This window comes from Canis lupus, chromosome 27, assembly GCF_048164855.1.
Source record: "Canis lupus baileyi chromosome 27, mCanLup2.hap1, whole genome shotgun sequence".
Lineage (NCBI taxonomy): Eukaryota > Metazoa > Chordata > Mammalia > Carnivora > Canidae > Canis > Canis lupus.
Genome location: NC_132864.1, coordinates 33,626,413 through 33,646,824, shown reverse-complemented (window position 1 = coordinate 33,646,824; position 20,412 = coordinate 33,626,413).

Below are 20,412 nucleotides of genomic sequence, written 5' to 3'. Positions count from 1 at the left end.
GGCAGGAACTCCGGAACTCCGTCTGCAGGGCCTGGAGGCTCTGGGGCGGGGCCGCTGCTCTGCTCAGCTGGGGCAGGAGCGTCCTTGCTGTCCTGGGCCCTCCCGGCCTCTGCCTGTCCCGGGGGGAGGCGGGATCCTGGGCTGTGTCCCGGCGCTCTGTGCTCCGGAGCCTGCGCTGGTGGATTCGCGCTCCCGCCCCGCAGCCCCCTCCGCGGAGCTGCCGCCCGAGCCCCTCCGAGCTGCTCCTGGAACCGCGCAGCCCCCTCCGCACGGAGCCTCTTCCTCTGCCCGAGCCCCTCCGAGCTGCTCCCGGGGCCGCGCAGCCCCCTCCGCGGAGCCGCCGCCCAAGCCCCTCTGAGCTGCTCCGGTCCCGCCGTGCGCGCTGCAGCCCTTAGGGAGCTCGGCGCACTCTCCTGGGCGCGCAGTTGCTCTGTTACTGTCTCAGGGAGCCGGAGGGCATCCTCGCCCTCCTGGGTCCTGCTCCAACTCCCCACGAGCCCCTTTCCGCCCGGGAAGGTCGGTGCAGCTCCTGCGTCTCCGGGACGGGGCTCTCCTGTCCTGGGACACTCGCCCCGGCCCCAGCCCGGCTCCTCTTGGGACCCCTCCCCCTTGGATGCCTTTTGTTTCTTTATTTCTTTTTCCCCCGTCTTCCTACCTTGATAGAAGCGCGAACTCTTCTCACTGTTGCATTCCAGCTGGTCTCTCTTTAATTCTCAGGCCGAATTCATAGATTTTCAGGATGATTGGAAGGTTTTCTAGGTAATTTGGTGGAGACAGGTGATTTGGAGACCCTACTCTTCCGCCATCTTGCTCCTCCCCCCTGTTTTATTCTTGTTTTATTTCTGAGGACATATAGAACTTGAAGAGATAATGGAGAATAGGCTCATTATGAACCAGGCGGTAATTTTAAGTACACATTAGATATATCACTTATTTTACACGTTATAAATTTTCATGGAAGAAGCATCTGAACAGATGAAGGATTTTGTCCCATGTCCCAAACTGTCAGTGTCACTGTTAGAAGCATTATTGTTTCTGATTAGACAGTGAAGGTCAGTCTAGTCCTCAGGCTGCAGCCCAGAGATGAGGGTGCCCTCCAATGACTGAGGCATCCTTGGATCAGGAGAAGCAGCTGGGGACCCCAGAGCCCTGGGTCTTATCTGAGTCTAAGTAGTAGTATAGGTGATACCAGGGAGAGCTCCATGGCTTCTCCTGGAACCAGTTGATGTAATAGCTGCCAACACTGGAGCCACTGTTCACGGTACAGGTGAGTCTGACTGTTGTTCCAAAGATGTCAAGAGGGAGGGCGACTGGGTTAGCACAGGCTGGGACAGGGACCTGCAAACACAGACACTGATGTGTAATGGAGCAGAGACCAATGTAAAACTTCCCAGCATCTGAGCCAGAGGGGCTGATGGAGCCAAGGAACTGGAACATGGTATGTGACGCCTGTCTGTCTGTACCTGTGCACTGAGAGAAATACATCAGGAGACAGGAGTATAGGCAATGATGACCATCCCCACACCAGGTGGGGTCCCCAGACCTCTTTTTGTCCTCCATTCTTTTCTACAAGAGGGGTGTCCATGCAAATGAAGTCCATCAAGTGATTTCCCAGCCCCTCCCTGAGCCCTGGTGCTGGAGCTCAGCTCACACCACATTGTGGAGGTTGGGAGTTGCTTCTCCTCTGGGGAGAGCCCTGGATGAAGCACCTGCTGAGACCACATACAGTGTCTGCTTAAGGGACTCCTCCAGGCCTGAGAGGACACAGCTGCTGAGCCCCAACAAGGAGCACAGGGCCCAACACACCGTGTGATGGGTCCTCACTGAACAGATATGTAGGGATCACGGGCCCATAGCTCTCCACTGGTCACAGGCACCCAGCCCAACTTGGACCAAAGACCTGGGATCCCAGGGGCCTTCACCAGCTCACCAGGTCCATGTCTATTCACAGTCCCATGTCTTATCTCTAGATACCATGATTTGTACACACTGCACATGATTACTCTGCTTCCTCATTCTCTGAAGTGATGCTTCTCTATGGAAAAGACAAACATGTACACAACTGACCTATTCAGGTGTCACCAGAGAAGTTACCCCAAGGTGAAAGTTAAGCGTCTATCAGGTCAAACATCACTGATCAGAGGACAGTGGAGCTGGTTTGAGGGGTTTGAGGCAGATCATGAGGGATTGATGGAGTTGAATACTGTCCAGGAAGTAAGGTTCTAGGCTTATTGCCAAGACAGCAGTTCAGCAATGATTTTAAAGCTCAAGTGATGCTGTTACAATCTGTTCGGAATCAGATATGACCGAGTGATTTGTGAAAAGCAAACAGCTTTGCCTGGTGGAACATTTACTGGTGAATATTAGACATAGCTCTTTAGGTTTGGAATTGAGACATATCTCGTAAATTCATGGTTTCTGTGCATTTGTGTTTTCCAATTCCTCTCAGATATTTGTTGCTTCACACGCTGTTTATATTGTACCCAATTATTTTTTTCTTTTTTTAAAATTTCTTTTTATTGTAGTTCAATTTGCCAACATATAACAATAACACCTAGTGCTCATCTCATCAAGTGTACACAAGTATTTTCATTTATAGTTTCGTACCCTTTACTTTCCTTCAATTGGAAGATGAGTGTGAAGTTTTATCGTTGTTTCCACATGCCTGGGATTAGCGTGGAGAAATCATGTTCTCAATGGGCCCCAAACAACTTTGGTATATGTGCAAATAGCCAAGAAATCTCTAGACTCATAAGGACCTGAGGTAAAAGATATATGACCATGATCACCCTCTTCCCTCAGATAACTTTAGGATGAATGTTTCAGATGAGTCATGGTGCATTTATTTAGATGGCCATACCTTTTAATTTATTCTCTTATAAAATTTATTACATGGACTGTTTTCCTTTTTTTAGGATTTTATTTATTTATTCATGAGAGATACACTGAAAGAGAGAGAGGCAGAGACACAGGCAGAGGAAGAAGCAGGCTCCATGCAGGAAGCCCGACGTGGGACTCGATCCAGGGTCTCCAGGATCACACCATGGGCTGAAGGTGGCGCTAAACCGCTGAGCCACCCGGGTTGCCCTGATTTTCTTTTATACATTTATAAAAGATTTATTTATTTGAAAGAGAGAATTGGGATAGTAAGAGAGAGACAGATGAGTGGGGGGCGAGTGGGTGGGTGAAGCAAGCTCTCTCCTGAGCAGGATACCTGACAAGTTGATTGATTTTAAATGTTACAAAAATTAAATGTCTAAAATGACCACTCTTGATAATCTGTCACTTTGCATTTGCAAATATTTCATTATAATTCAGTTCCTATCTTCATGAAACTTATGGATTTTTAATATCTTTTATTTTGAAATTTGAGTCTGGGTATAATAAATGAGGAAAATAAGCTTTATAATGTATACTCAAAGTTGTTCATTCCTCCCTGCTTCTCTGTAGTATTCTCATTATTTCCTCCTTAAATGTTTGAAGGCATTCTCTAGAGAAGCCTTTGAACCTGGAGTTATCTTTGTGGCAAGGATGTCAGCAGAAGATATGAACAAATAATTTGGTATAAGTGCTGGTGAGCATGAGTTAAACAAAGTGATTCCTCATTCCTTAAACATAATCTACAGTGCATAAATTGTGTCTGTGGCTCCACTTTACATGATTTTAATTTTCATTTACCTTTAATATTATTGTTTCTTTTGTTTTTTATTTTAAATACTTTATTTATGTATTTGACAGAGTGGTCTCTGACTTTAGAGAGTGCACACAATCAGGAGGAGAGCCAGGCATAGGTCAAGGGAGAAGCAGGCTCACAGCTGAGCAGGGAGCCGGATGTGGGGCTCAATCCCAGGACACCAAGATCATGATCTGAGATGAAGACAGATGCTAAACCAAATGACCCACCCAGGTGCCCCCTATATCACTGTTGATGTAAAAAGAACTAAAATACTAATTTTATTACAATGAGATTATTTTAGTAATATTTAATAAATATAATGTATTTTAAAGCAAAATAAACAGAAGCCATCCAAGTATAATGTCAAGTGTTGCACAACATTATTTAGAAGGAGCCATCAGACAGATAATAATTACGCTATCCTATGTCTCTTGATATTTCCCTGAGAGCCCACGGTCATCAGGAACCATGATGCTCAAATCGTACAGTCTCCAGGCTGAATTACACATTGACATCTACTGGTCACATGTTGTCCCTCACCTCTTCATGTCACAGCATACACTGCTCCAAAGCAGGCTGTGGTGACCACAAATGGATTGCAATTTTGAATCTGTTTCTCAGTGTTCTTGAATCGTTAGTGGGATGTGGGAATGATTAAGTTAGAAGATATTACTCTCTTTACATGTAAGGGGATATTTTCAGAACTAATTTCATATTAATACAATAACAGACGCTTCTTAACACTAACTTGCATACGAGTATCTTGGAATGCTTGTTAAATACACATCTATGAACAATGAGAATGGTTTCTGATTTAGAAATATAACATGGAGAATTATAGTTTTATCAAGCTCCACATGATGAAAATATTAATTTGGTCTTCATCATCAAATTAGTGAATAAAATGAGATCTACCAAGCCTCTATGTTTAATAGACCATATTGAAAACTGTCGATTTAAAAAAAAAGAAAACCGTCGATTGAGGCTCAGTATTTGTTTATGTATAATGGAAATGAAGCTCCTCACTCTTCAACATTTTAGACAGAGAGGGAGCGAGGAAGCACAGTCTTGGAAGGTCACATTGGATAGATGGACATGCCCTGGGAGAGATAAATGGGGTTCATTTCATGAACCACTGAACAGGAGAATGGGGTCAGGGAGCTTCACTTCCCATGGTGGTGTTGACTCTTTCCCCATCTCACTCTCTCTCCTGCCTTCATTTTTTTAAAGATTTTATTTATTTATTCATGAGACACACAGAGAGAGGCAGAGACATAGGCAGAGGGAGAAGCAGGCTCCATGCAGGGAGCCCGATGTGGGACTCAATCCCAGAACTCCAGGATCACTCCCTGAGTGGAAAGCAGATGTCCCTCTCCTGCCTTTAAAGCTGAGCTTTTTTGAGCCCATGAGGAGGTTTTGGTTGCACCTCCCCATAGATTTAAATCACTGTGTAAATGTACTACCCATACGCAGTGAACAATAATAGTCTCATCCTCAGGCTGGGCTCCTGTGATGGTGACGGCAACTTTGTTCCCAGAGATGGATCCAGAGAAGCGATCAGGGACCCCGGGGGGGCAGCTGCTTGTGCTGTAGATAAGCATGCGAGGAGCCCGGCCATGGGTCTGCTGGTACCAGCTGGGGTAGTTACTTGTAAAGACTGACCCAGAGCTGAGGCCACATGTGAATGTGACTGTCCCTCCTGGAGACACTGAGAGTGATGGATCCTTGGTGACCACAGTCTGAGAATCTGCTCCTAAATTCAAGAGGAGAGAAAGGTGTTGATATTGGAGACCAGGGTCGCATGAGTCCCTGTTTTAAGTGCTCCCCACAGATGTAAAGTCTTTTTCCTGACCAGAGCCATAGACAAGGAGCCCAAGAAGAAACACTGTCCAGGCCATGGTGGGGACCCTCACAGACTACAGCCTCCTTAGACTCCTAGGATGGAATGGGGTGTCCCTGGACCTTTTCATGTCTCCTGTCCCATGAGGTTAAGAAAACACTTCATGCAAATCAGCTTCCTCTCTATCCCTGCCCGAGAGTCACCAGCATGTCCCCTAGGAGACTTTGAAAGGAGCAGAAACTGGGACTTCACACACGCAAGTGACTGCAGGGTGACCTGAGACACTGGGTGTCAGGAGGACATCTTCCAGTAAATGACCGCCATACTGTCTCTAGTGACCTCTGCCCCAAGGCTCTTCTCTGGAAAGCCTGAAAGCTGAATGAGGAGGTGGATGTGTTCTCACCTCCTGGCCCCACATCTACCTCATCTCAAACCTAACCCATCCCTGGAACATTTTCTTCCATCCCCAGTGACATTCCCTCTTCTGTCCTTGGAGGGTCTTAGTAGTGCCCCTTCCAACAGTGAGGACACTGGAAATCTCAGAGCCCCTGTGACAGAGGTAGGGGCAGTGGTCTCCTCTCAGTTAATCATGGACCCGGTCTGCAGTAGTCCCCGGGGAGCTGAACAGGGATGTCTCTTTATTAGAAATGAGGATGACATTGTGTGAACAGGTGATGCTCATGGAGCATGTTGAACTCCATTCCCCTTTGTGTTCTGCTGTTGATTGTATTGCATGATTGTCCTGTTCATCTATCATTCCATGAAAATCATATCTGGACAGGTTATCCCATGCTTTAGTAGAGGATGAATTATGAGGCCTGTGTGATTCAGAGCTGAGAGCTCTTGTGGCTCCAAGGTCATAAGTTCAGGAAAGTCACCCACAGTGAGGTGGCCACTTGCTTCCTCTAGTGTGCAGGAGCCAGTCATAGATTTTCCTGGTCTTCCTCACCCAGACCCTGAGTCTCACGATCAGCCCAGTAGCGCCCCCTGCTGACCTCAGACACTATGTCGCCAGCCTGAATTAACCTTCCCAGACCTCCTGGAAGGGCCTCTGACCTTTGCAGGTGGTCCTCTGATGTCACCACCCAGGACAGTACAATGAGCAGGTCAGCTCTGTGGGGTTGAGCCATTCATTTTTGCAGGGCATCGATTCCCTCAATTGGACAGCTAACTGGAATATTTATGTCTCAGTATGTTTCAGGTTTTCTGGACACTGGAGTTTGCATCTGCCTTGTCCCTGGTATCATTACTGGGACTTAATGCACTTGAAGTAAGCTCAAGATTTAAAGTCTCTAGAGAAGCCCATTGGTTCAACCTTGGTAATAATTCTCCTTGGGTTACCCGTATAGGCTGACTTACTTGGTTATTGCTGTTGTTGTCAGCGTCCCCTGCTAGGTTCACCAGCCTCCACTTATTCCACTTAATCCACTTATTAGTGACATTTCGTAGATCTATATATTGGTTTTTAGATACACTTTTTTTCTAGGGCTGTCATAATAAAGCACCACAGAATCGGTAACTTAATACAATAAGAGTGCATTTCTGCTGTTCAAACACAACTCCACAGTCTGTAGGGAGTGGCCATTATCTGTTTGGAACCTGTAGAGGAGTCCCTGTTGTCTCTCCATAAGTGTAAGAAATTTGAAGACAAATTTTCGGGTTTGCTGTCTGCAGCTGCAGAACCACAATCTCTGTCTCCACCCTCCCACGGATGCCTCCTTGACTCCATCTGACTGTCATGTTACAAGCACAGGAATCAATTGAATTAGGAGGTCACACCACCCCCTTCATCACCGCATCTGGTCCAGTTATATATGCAGCAACCATTTTCCATAGAAGGTCATATCCTAAAGTCCTGAGTTCTACAATTTCAACATATGTTCTTTGGTAGGATACAGTTTAAATGAGGATATTAGGAAAGAAGAATTTTTTCCAAAAAGGCTTATAATTATCACTATTTATTTATTTATTTATTTATTTATTTATTTATTTATTTTTTTAAAAATTTTTTATTTATTCATTCAATAGAGACACACAGAGAGAAACAGGAACACAGGTAGAGGGAGAAACAGGCTCCATATAGGGAGCCCGACATGGGAATTGATCCCAGGACTCCAGGATCAAGCCCAGGGTGGAAGGCAGAAGTTCGACCGCTGAGCCAAGGTGGCGTCCTTTTTTTTTTTCTCAAAACATTATCATTACTATTTTTAAATATGCAAAGCTGTTGGATTGCACTGAAATGCCATCTAATAAAATATATATTAAGAGAATACAAAATGAGGATTTTTCCATTTTTCATTTCTTAGCTGTAAAGGAAGATTTTTTAATGTTTCTTTCTGTCTTTGAAGAAATGTATTTAGCCTCCATCTAGTTCTGATCCAACAGACATTTTATAATACAAAATACCTAAATTTGGGTTTTTGTGAACTAATGCCTCCTGAGTCACTCATACACTTACTCGATATTAGGACTTACACAGGAATGGAAATCAATCCAGACCCTTCTCATCCCCATCTCCCTATGGCTGGTCTGCATGATGCTCTATGCTCAGGTGTTTGGCCTTGAGATGTCAGTAATCGCATGATATTTGTATCCACACTGGATGAAACAAAGTGTATATCTCCCTTCCTCATCTGGGTCTCTCACTGGACCCAGCACCACTATAGTGTAGCCCCCAGGGGTACTCATCCTCGTCCTCAGGCTGGGCACTAGCAGATGGTCAAGTCAGACTTGTTCCCAAGAAGGGAGCCTGAGAAATCAGTATTTACTTGGGCAATCTCTTCCTGGATCCAGTATAGATTCTCCTTTCTCATTCAGGATTTTATTTTCCTGGTTCTTGACATGTCATATATTTTTACTGGCTCCTGAATATAATGGCTATTATATAATGTTTTGCTTGGTCCTCAGTTACTTTTCTTCAAACAAGTGATCCTCCCGCTGATGAGCAGCAGCAAGGGGAAGGGTGTTTGTGTCAGTTTCCCAGTGGCTCAAGTGAAAATGTTTACCACTCTGCTGCTTACTCTCTGCTGGAGAAGGTGGGGCAGTGATTGCCACTTCCCAGTTCCCATCAGGTGGAGGTGTGGGACGAGCTGTTTCCTGGGACCTGCCAACACCATGGTGGGATGCACAGGACTGAATGGAATGGCTTTCTTGCAGGGAATGGATCCTCTGCTCCCCACTGCATTCCTTGTCCTCACTGACACCAGGGAGAAGAGGGTCAAATGCAGGTCCAGCTCCTTTGCTTCCTGCATCAAAGTTCAGTGATTTTATGCTCAGGGAGAGCACAGGCTCAGTTCCCCAGTGTTCAGACAGTCACTAGCAATGGGTATATAGCAACAAACCAGCTTTGCCTTGTACCACTGCATTCATTCTCTCTGCTGAGCAATGAGGTTCAGATGGGGTCACCAGGACCTGCCAAAATCATGGGTGGGAAATACTGGAGTGCAAACTGCCAACTAGGCCTGCCTTGTCCAGAATTGTTGATGTTCCCATGCGATGGAGGCTCAGCTATCTCCCGAGTAGCTGACACCATGGCTGATGGTATTGGGGCACTGCCTGCTTCTGCCAGGAGGATATGGACACCATGTCTCTGATGAACGATAATGTAAACCCTGCATGAGGGCACAGTATGGGGATTCATTAGGTGTGCAAGTGATGGGCAGGTTTGTCCAAATATTTCCTCCTCTCAGGCCAACTTATCTCCATATCTTCTGAGCAGAGGAGTTGCTGCTTTTGGAGTTTGGGTGTTTTTTGGTTTGATTTTCTGGATCTCAGGCTCTGGATGATTCTTGGTTGGAGGAAGCTACAGCATCCTGTCTTACCTGTGTGGGACATCATACAAGAAAAAGAACCAGGGTATGCACTCTTGTGTTTCCCTCAATTTGTTTGAACTCTTCCTTCTTCATTCTTCTACCTTTTGATGTCTTCCTATACTTGTTTGCTGTCGTGTGTCAGGACATTTCATTTGTAAGAGAGAGGACCTGCATGAATGGGAGCACTCCCTACTGTCCAGAACTGGGGATCCTCATGGTGCCTTCTCTGAATGCTTTCTTCCAGGGCTAGGATGGCGGGGATCCTGCTGAGCTGCTGCGATGGAGGAGATCATCTTGACTCTCAAGCTGTGTAATTAAAAGACAAAGAACGTGATTATTATTTTTACATTATTCTATACAGGGTAATAAAAAGTAAATACATTCCATAACCAAGAACTCAATGTGAGACGTTTTAAAGGCCAGCAGGAAACCAGCATAGCACAAATGTCTGGCTTTCTGTTCTTAAATGCAGAAGAGTGGAAAGAAGAAATTTTGATTCCTTCTTTCCCTTATTGTTTGTGTGTAGAACTTTTTTCTGCAATAATTTCATATTTAGATAAATAAATGCAAATATTGGATAGATATCTCTATATTTCACCTAGCTTTTTCTAATGTAACATTTGTGTTCCTATGATATGTTTATAAAAACAAGTACTTGCCTGATCATCTTGTGAAACTACAGAATTTATCTAGATTTCAAGGTTTATTTATTTACTTATTATTTATTTATTTATTTATTTACTTACTTACTTACTTACTTACTTACTTACTTACTTATTATAACACAGTTTTGCCTGAAATCAATCCAAGTAACAACATTGCATCTATTCATCAGGACATATTAAAATCCTCCAATGTAGGAGTTTTCAGTCTTTCTCTGCTCTTGATTTTGGGAATTTGGAAACAGTTGGTATGCTATTTTTTAAATGTCCCAAAATATGGGTTTATCTCATGTTTTCTTATGATTATGCTAACGTTATGGATTTGGGGGAAAATAACAAGAGATGAATTGATGTTCTTAATACCTCATAGGGAAGATGTGTCAAACTAACATGACATATCATTGAGCATATGGATGGGGACAGTCCAAATTTGCTGATTCCTTTTCTGTTCATAATCTATCTGATGCCAGTCTACTGGATTGTGGCCATTCTGATAGGTGTGCAATGGTAGCTCATTCACGTTTGCATTTGTTTTTCCCTAATGATATGCAATATGTAACAGAATATCACACGTTTAAATTCTATCTGCCTATCTCCTTCTGTGAAATATCTGGTAATGTCTTTTTTCTAATAAATTTATTTTTTATTGGTGTTAAATTTGTCAACATACAGAATAACACCCAGTGCTCATTGCATCAAGTGCCCACCTTAGTGGTAACAATTTAACTTACTTTTTCTTCTGTTTTTTTTTTTCTTGTGCTTTGTTTGAGAAGTTCATTGTATAGCTTTTTTCCTTCTTTCTTTCCTTTTTCCTTTCTTCCTTTTCTTTATTTATGTACCTTTCTTTGTATCCTTTCTTTTATTCCTTCTTATATATATTTGTATTTTTCTATTTTTTTATTACTGCTCAACTCTGACGAAGTTTGGCAATTTATCTGAAATACATTCTGCTTCTGATTTATTGATTTTCTCTTAGATTTTATTTTTGTCATTATTAAGGGGAAATGGGACACATCTTCTCTTATAGACATTTAACATCACATTTTCCAGTCAGCCAGATGATACTAGATGTGTTACCATACCAGTCATGGCACCAGCTGCTCTCCATTGGCTCCCGTGTTCCTAAAACCCGTGTTCTGCTGCTATAATCTTTGCCTATAAAGTTAGCGAAATACACCAGTGTTTTTAATGACTTGGCGAAGAGGAAATAACTCTGCTCTGGAGTGACACCAGGGTTGGTAGTAAAAGTCCTTATGACGATCCCATCTGGAGGCCTAGAGAACACACAGCCTGAATCCATACCAGCTGCAAATGAACTTCCAAACAATAAGCCATTTTGTTCAGGTCCAATGCATTGAGGATAGAACTAAGGAAGTGTGCAGATTTATGATTGCTTTGAATTGTGTTGATTATGAATAAAATTTCCATAAATATTCATGTGGGGATTTTTCTTTACAAAGCTTTTTTTTTTACCTTTTATATTTCTTAGTGTGCATTGATTTATGTGTTCCATGCAATAATCAAATAATAAGAAATCATCCTCTGGTTGAAAGTAAGGCAATAATGATCCCAGCTGCAAAAAGAGCTGACATGTGCATCAGCAGAACAGGGATGGGGCTGAAGGACCATGATAGCATCGCGACCTAAGAGAATTTCTTTTACTGAGAAATCAGAAGATGACAAGTGAATGTTCACTAGCCTAAAAGAACTTGTCCCTGATCACGAGGACAAAACTGTCTCTTTCCTTTGACACTCTCTGTGTATAATGGGCTACTCTGAGTGACTCTAAGGTCAGAGATGATGAAGCAAGTGCCATTCCCGGGAGGTCCCCAAGATGCGCCTGGGCTCAGGGCATCAACTGAAGAATCAGCAGAAACCCAGGGGGAGCCTAAGCAGGCAGGTGCTGGGGCGCTCACTCACTTTGCAAATGGGTAAGTGGGTTTTTGTCTCACTTCCCCACACGCCTGGAGTACTGTGCCACCACTGAGACTGCTGTCGTATGTTGAGCAGTAATAATCAGCCTCGTCCTCAGCCTGGAGCCCAGAGATGGTCAGGGTGGCTGTGCTGCCTGACTTGGAGCCAGAGAATCGATCAGGGACCCCCGAGGGTCGGTTACTATTATCATAGATGACGGTTCTGGGGCCTGTTCCTGGGAGCTGCTGGTACCAGCCCACATAACCTCTACCGATGTTGGAGCTGCTTCCAGTGCAGGAGATGGTGACCCTCTGGCCCAGGGACCCAGACACTGAGGCCGGCTGAGTCAGCACAGACTGGGCCCAGGAACCTGCAAGAAGGAGAGAAATAAACAGGGTGATGCTGTAGTCTGGACCCAACATGCCTCCCAGCCCCTCCCCTTGTTCCACATCCAGTCACCTGTGCAGTGAGCCAGGAGGGTGAGGAGCAGAGGGAACCAGCCCATGGTGGAGGTCATCACGGATCCTGTCTTCAGTGGCCCCTCAGCTGAGCAGAGCCTCCCCTCATCTCTCCCTTCCCCTCTTCATCCTCTGAGAGAGGGAGGTGACCTTCCATGCAAATGAGACCCCAGGTCTCTGACCCCTCCCTGGCCCTGGGTCAGGTCCCTCTGCTGAGGATGTCAAGGGGGTAGGTAGGGGAGGGGCTATGTGGGGCTGGGGTGTGGTTAGGGAGGTCCCGGCTGTGAGACTTGAGAAGAGGCCACAGTCAGTGCCAGGAGGTGTTCCCAGCTCTGATCCAGCCTGAGCCCTAAGAAATAAGCCTCAATTCCCTTCTGGCATCCTGACACCACTTCACCCTGCATGACATGGGGATCAGTTGGCCATAGGACTCAGGTCCTGTCTCCAGAGCTCTATCCACTCTCCTCCTATTATCTGGACATGTCTCCCCACATTTAGTCTCCCATGACTGTGGCATAGATTTTAGGTGAATTTAGTCTCCCATGACTGTGGCATAGATTTTAGGTTACAATCTAGTGTCTCGGTGTGAGGGACTCCTGGGTCGCTCAGTGCTTAAGCATTTGTCTTTGGCTCAGGGCATGATCCTGGAAGTCTGGGATCAAGCCCCACATCCGACTCTGTGGAAGGAGCCTGCTTCTCCCTCTGCCTATGTCTCTCTCTCTGTCTCTGTCTCTCTGTGTCTCTGTCTCTGTCTCTCTCTGTTTCTGTGTGTGTGTGTGTGTGTGTGTGTCTGCCACATATCCCTTGGCTTTTCATGGGCCACTCAGGACTCAGGTGGTGTCTCTACACCAATTCGTCTGACATCACTGTCACAGCCAGAGGAGTGAAGTGTCCCCGTGTACAATTGGCCTTTTCTGTGCAGGATGCTGAGACCTTCCTCCTATATGATGACCCTGGTTTCAGCCCTCTCCTTCTCTGAGTTTTCTGAAATACTGAAGCCCAGGGAGGTAGATTTTCCAGGTTGTGGGTGGAAGCCCTCATGTGCTTTCCAGGAAAGGTTACACACTGAACATCGTTGTTGTCTGTCACTGTTTTTTGGCCTGTTTTAAACTTAGTTTAAATAAATAAAACATTTTTTAAAAGGCTTTCATTTAAACAGACATATATAAACATTTTATAAAATGCTTTGTCTTTTTTTTAACATCATGGGTCTGATCATGCAGGCAGGAAAACCGGAAGTGATGCCCAAGAGCCCCCATGAGGACCCTGTTGTATGAACTTCGCAGCCATCTGAGTACTGGAATTCCCATACACAGATGAGCTTTCTGGATGAGAAATTCCGGGTCCCACTCATATCTGGGGTGGGCACAGCTTGGGCCTGGGTCCAGCATGTGCCGGACAGAGCAATTGTTAATTCAGCCCCCCATGAGTAGGAGAAAGAATTTCTATTGGCAAAAAGCACCTGGACCCAGGGTTGTTGTCAAGGTCACCTGTGAGTGGTGGAGAGTGGAGATGAGGGGCCACATCCCTAAAGTCACAGACCCTGTGGTCCTGACTTGGAACAGATGATTTAGCAGAGGTCCAGCCTGGCTGGATGTGTCCCTGTTGAGACTGTGGGAGGGACACCCCAGCCCTGAGAGCATAGGGAGGGTGAGTCCCACATCCTCAGGGGCCTTGACAACTGGTGGAGCAGCACTGAGGCTGGGGTCCCAGAATCAATGTACTGATCAGCCTCAGGCTCTGATTGGAGCCCAGAAATGGTGGGGGGGGCTGAGCTGACCATGGAGACAGAGAGTTTCCCTAGGAATCCTGAGGATCAGCATTCTCCCGAGGAACAGGAATTCAGAGAATATCCTGGCTGCCCAGGTGACACGACTACAGTTCCTTGTGTTCCCTGTTACTAGGGATTGTGCCTTCTGGAGACTGTGACACCAAGGATAGCTGGTGAGCACAGAGTAGCCTAACTTTTGGACGGCTGGAGAAGCCCAAAAACTGCAGAGCCCAGGACAATATACAACCAAAGATGAGACAATTGTGAGTGTGAATGTGTGTGTGTCTGCATGTTTGTGCACACGTGACCCAAAATTAGGCCAAGTGGCCCTCATTCCCTTCTAAGCCTTCTCCACACACTGGGGGAATGCCCTTTATCTCAGGTCCTGGTACCCGGATTTCAAGGCCCGTGTCTCAAAGCCCTTCTGCCTGGGGGAGGATTGATCCAGGTAGTGAGAACTCATATGAGAGCAGCCCTGTAACAACATCCCTGAATCAGACGTGCAGGTGCTGCCGAGTGACACAAACAGGAAGGAGAATGTAGGGTGTCACATGTAGCCTCAATTTCTGGTCATTCTTCTCCTCATAAATGGACCCTGGGGACTGAAAACATCAGCAAGGTAATTTGTGGTTTTCTCTGAAATCCGGAGGTGGAGACGGAGCTCAGACCTAAAGAACCAGAGGGAGAGACAAGCCTGAGGGACAAGGGAGCAGAGGGGAGAAGGGGAGGGAGGGGGTGGGGGTGTTGTCAGGGAGAGTCTGCAGGACCTGGTCCAAATTCACATGTGTCTGGTTCAGAGAGAGGAGACTGTCTGTGACCAGGGTTAGAGACAGTGTATGAGCTGCGGGTACATGAGGAGTGACAAAGGTCACACTTTATGGAATGAGATGATAGAACTGACTGTGCATGAATATTTGCTGGGCAGCAGGTTCAGTTGCAGACACAGTATTTATCCCTGTCCATCTTCTCTAGCCCCCAAGGGGTGTGCAGCTGGGCTCTGATTCCTCATCTCTTCCAGTCTTCCTCAGAAGTCCTGTGATGTGTCACTTTGCAGACATCCCCTTAGCATTTATCTTTTGTCTTTTGAATCCAGACCTTCTAGGGCTCTGTGGTGGCTCAGTGGTTGAGCATCTATCTTCAGCTCAGGTGGTCTCAGGTCCAGGGATGGAGTAATGCATCAGGTTCCCTGCAGGGAGCCTGCTTCTCCCTCTGCCTATGTCTCTGCCTCTCTCCATATCGCTCATAAATAATAAATAAATAATAAATAAATAAATAAATAAATAAATAAATAAATAAATAAACTATAAAAAAAGAAAGAACCCAGACCTTCCTACAGATATGTGTCCCTGCATGTATCTCCAGGTAAGTTTCTCTGAGAAGTAGCTCCAGACCATGTCTGTGGGTCCAGGGGTCTTTGTCTCATGTCCTCCTTATCTAAGACGCTGTGAGTATCGGGAGCTGCTCCCACTGCCATGGTCTGTAGCACAGTGACAGTCAGCCTCGACCTCAGGCTGCAGCCCAGAGATGAGCAGGAGCCCTGCATTGGCCGAGGCTTCCTTGGAGCCAGAGAAGATCCTGGGGACCCCATAGCCTGGTGAGTCTCAGTAGACCATCAGCAGGTACTCAGGAGGCTTCCTGGCCGCTGGAACCAGCCTATAGCCACCACTCCAGCCGCTGCTCAGGGTGCAGGTGAGTCTGGCTGTTGTTCCCAGGGATGCAGAGAGAAAGGGCGCTGGGTCAGCACAGGCTTTGACGGGGAACCTGCAGACACATTCACGGGTGATGGACCAGGGGCCAGACTGAATTTCCTCAAACCTCTAAGCTAGACCAGCTGAAGTAGGCTGACAGTGGCTCTGTGTCCCTGAGGTCAGTCCTGACCTGTGCACTGACAGAGTAGAATAAACATTAAAGATCGCAGGTCAGGGTGACAGTCCCTGATCTCCTCCATGGGCTGGGCTGCCCCAGGCCTCCTCTTCTCCCCAGTCTGCCACAGGAGGGGCTTTCCATGCACATGGGCTCCACTCACTGACAGCTCAGCCCCTCCTTGGTCCCTGATCCTGGAGCTCTGCTCACACCACACACTGAGGAGGATGGAGGTGGCTCCAGCCCTGGGGAGAGCCCTGGGCTGAAGCACCTGCTGAGACTGCACACAGGCCCCCAGGGGAGACTGCCAGGCCAGAGGCAACACACATGCTGAGTCCCCGTCAGGGAGCTCAGAACCCAGTTCTCAGTCCCAGGCACCCTGAGTGAAGGGTCCTCACTGAGCAGCCCTGTAGGGACCACAGGGCAGTCCCTCAGCGCCCCCTCCTGTTCATAGGACACACACCTTGGCAAGGCCCAAAGTCCTGAGAGCCCAGCTGGTTTCCAGGCTCACCAGTTCCCTCCCCATTGACATGTCCAGGTCTGACTCTCAGAATGGGTTCCATCTCTTGGGCATTAGAAGCATGAGTTCCACATGTTCTCACAGAAATATATTTGCGTTTTGACCTCCCGTTTTTGTTTATTTTTGTGTATTTTTTATTGGAGTTATTTGTCCAACATATATTATAACATCCAGTGTTCATCCGTCAAGTGACCCCTCATTGCCTGTCACCCAGTCACCCCATTCCCCACCCACCTCCCATTCCATTACCCTTGTTCGTTTTGTCTTGTTTTTTTATGTAAATTTATTTTTTATTGGTGTTCAATTTGCCAACATATACAATAACACCCAGTGTTCATCCCGTTAAGTGCCCACCTCAGTGTCCATCACCCATTCACCCCCACCCCCTGCCCACCTTCCCTCCACTACCCCTTGTTCATTTCCCCGAGTTAGGATTCTTTCATGTTCTGTCTCCCTTTCTGATATTTCCCTTGTTCATTTGTACCAAAATATTTGTTGTATCAGTGACAAATCCGAGAAGCACAGTGTGTTCACAGTTGAGCACTAGTGTGGCCATATTGTGTTAGCATACAGTCTACACTTTAGGGACATATTCAGACCCTCACTCATTGTCTCCATAATTCATTTCTCCCTGTACAGAGTCTTTTCTTTTTGGACAAACCTAATTTTTTCACATATTTTGGTGTGTAATCCTCTTAGTAGGATTGTGTTGAAACATGAAAATTATAAATTATTGCTCATATTCTGGGCTATGAACTCAATAGGTAACATCTTGTTACAAATGGTGAACTTATATATTTTTTAGGGTAACATTAGGGACAATTACCCAGATTAGCCACACTCTGCACTTTACTTGCTCACAGAACTTATCTCTTGTGCTCAGGATTTGTCCTCTCCCTCCTTCTCCCTGTGCTTTCCTAACTCAGTACAGAGGGCCCATCTTGTCCATCTCCACCTCCTGCAGCGATTGCCATGGTCCTGGGGCTGTCGGAGTGGGCCGAGATTCTGCAACCACAGGGGTGACCATGTGCTGGGTGCCACAGAGGGGGAGTGGTCTTGAGTCTGGGTCGGTAGGTTCTGGCCTCATATTGTAACGGGTTGGTGCCTCTGTCTAGAGGAGCCAGTCTGGAGGCTAGGTCCTTGAAGTCAGCCTGAAACAAAGGTGGGTCAGGAGATTGGGTGTACAGGAGCCCTCCTGGCACCTGGGACCACAAGGCATGGTCTGTTCCTGGGGTGGTGGAATCCTGCATCTGATGGGGAGCTCTTGGTACCTAGTTGCATGCAGCTACATTTGCATGGAGGCTGGCGTTAGTCATGGTCAAGAATCTAAGTCCATGGGGCCTCCCTTCTGGTATCTTGTCTGATATGGGATAAACAGAAAGGTTGTGGTCACAAAAGAACAGATGTGTCCTGGATCTGTGGATAAAGTTGGGCACCCTGTGATCACAAGCGTATAGTGAGGCTCACTAAGCTGGCAAAGAACAATAATGGGCCAGGACCTAGGACATATAGGACCTGGCAGCCATGGCAGCTTGCCTGGCTTGGGTGCAGGCAGATGCTCTGGTCTCCAGTAAGCTCAGGTGCACACTTCACCCTGCCTCCAGGGGAAGGTATTCCCTCTGAGTTGGGCCCCCAAACTGGGCAGAGCTCACCAGCACCAGGTGAAACTCTTCCCTTCACTCTTCAAGGCACCTTGCTTTCTGTCTCATTGCACCCAGGGACCGAAACAGCTCACTGGAATCCTCAGCTCTCCTGGAAGAATATGCATGGTGGATCTGGTTTCAATTGATGTTACTTTTTTATTTTTTATTGGTGTTCAATTTGCCAGCATATAGAATAACACCCAGTGCTCATCCCGTCAAGTGCCCACCTCAGTGCCCGTCACCCAGTCACCCCCACCCACCGCCCACCTCCCCTTCCATGACCCCTAATTCGTTTCCCAGAGTTAGGAGTCTTTCATGCTCTGTCTCCCTTTCTGATATTTCCCACTCATTTTTTCTCCTTTCCCCTTTATTCCCTTTCACTGTTTCTTATATTCCCCAAATGAATGAGATCATATAATGTTTGTACTCTGATTGACTTATTCCACTCAGCATAATACCCTCCAGTTCCATCCACGTCGAAGCAAATGGTGGGTATTTGTTGTTTCTAATAGCTGAGTATTACTCCATTGTATACATAGACCACATCTTCTTTATCCTTTCACCTCTCGATGGACACCAAGGCTCCTTCCACAGTTTGGCTATTGTTGACATTGCTGCTAGAAACATCGGGGTGCAGGTGTCTGGGAGTTTCACTGCATCTGTATCTTTGAGGGAAATCCCCAGCAGCTCAATTGCTGGGTCGTAGGGCAGATCTATTTTTAACTCTTTGAGGAACCTCCACACAGTTTTCCAGAGTGGCTGCACCAGTTCACATTCCCAGCAACAGTGCAAGAGTGTTCCCCTTTCTCCACATCCTCTCCAACATTTGTTGTTTCCTGCCTTGTTAATTTTCCCATTCTCATTAGTGTTATTCCACACAATTCTTAAGATAATTTGTTTCACCTCTCTGAAGAAAGTCCATGGTATTTTTTTTTCGCTCAGAAGATTTTATTTATTTATTTATTTATTTATTTATTTATTTATTTATCTATTTATATATTTATTTATTTTTATTTTGTATTTTTTACATATTTTTTAAAATGTAGTTCAATTTGCCAACATATAACATAACACCGAGTGCTCATCCCATCAAGTGTCCCCCTCAGTGCCTGTTACCCCATCACTGCAACCTACCACCCATGGTATTTTTTTTTAAGATTTTTAAAATTTATTCATAGAGACACAGAAAGAGAGATAAGCAGAGACATAGGCAGAGGAAGAAGCAGGCTCCATGCAGGGAGCCCGACGTGGGACTCTATTCTGGGCCTCCAAGATCACACCCCAGGCTGCAGGCGGCACTAAACCGCTGCACCACAGGGACAGTCCCGCCCATGGTATTTGGATAGGGATTACATTAAATGTGTAATTTGCCCTGGGTAGCATGGACATTTTCAAAATATTAATTCTTCCAATCCATGAGCATGGAATACTTTTCCAAGACTTTGTGTCTTCCTACATTTCTTTCAGAAGTGTTCTGTAGTTTTTAGGGTATAGATCCTTTACTACTTTGGTTAGGTTTATTCCTTGGTATCTTATGCATTTGGGTGCAATTGTAAATGGGACTGACTCCTTAATTTCTCTTTCTTCAGTCCCATTGTTAATGTATAGAAATGCCACTGACTTCTGGGCATTGATTTTGTATCCTGCCACACCGCCAAATTGCTGTATGAGTTCTAAGAATCTTGGGGGGGAGTCTTTTGGGTTTTCTATGTAGAGTATCATGTCATTGACGAAGAGGGAGAGTTTGACTTCTTCTTTGCCAATTTGAATGCCTTTATGTATTTTTCTTGCCTGATTGTTGAGGCTAGGACTTCTAGTACTATGTTGAATAGGAGTGGTGAGAGTGGACATCCCTGTCTCATTCCTGATCTTAGGGGAAAGGCTCCCAGTGTTTCCCCATTGAGAATGATATTTGCTGTGGGCTTTTTGTAGATGGCTTTTAAGATGCTGAGGAATGTTCCCTCCATCCCTACCCTAAAGAGTTTGGATCAGGAATGGATGCTGTATTTTGTCACATGCTTTCTTTGTTTCTATTGAGAGGATCATATGGTTCTTGTTAAATCCCACTTGCTCATGGTGAATAATCTTTTTTTTTTGGTGAATAATCTTCTTAATGTATTTTTGTATCCTTTTCTTTTTTATAAATTTATTTTTTATTGGTGTTCAATTTGCCAACATATAGAATAACACCCAGTGCTCAATCCCTGAAGTGCCCGTATTGTTCTAACCTACTGGCAAGTATCTTGCTGAGAA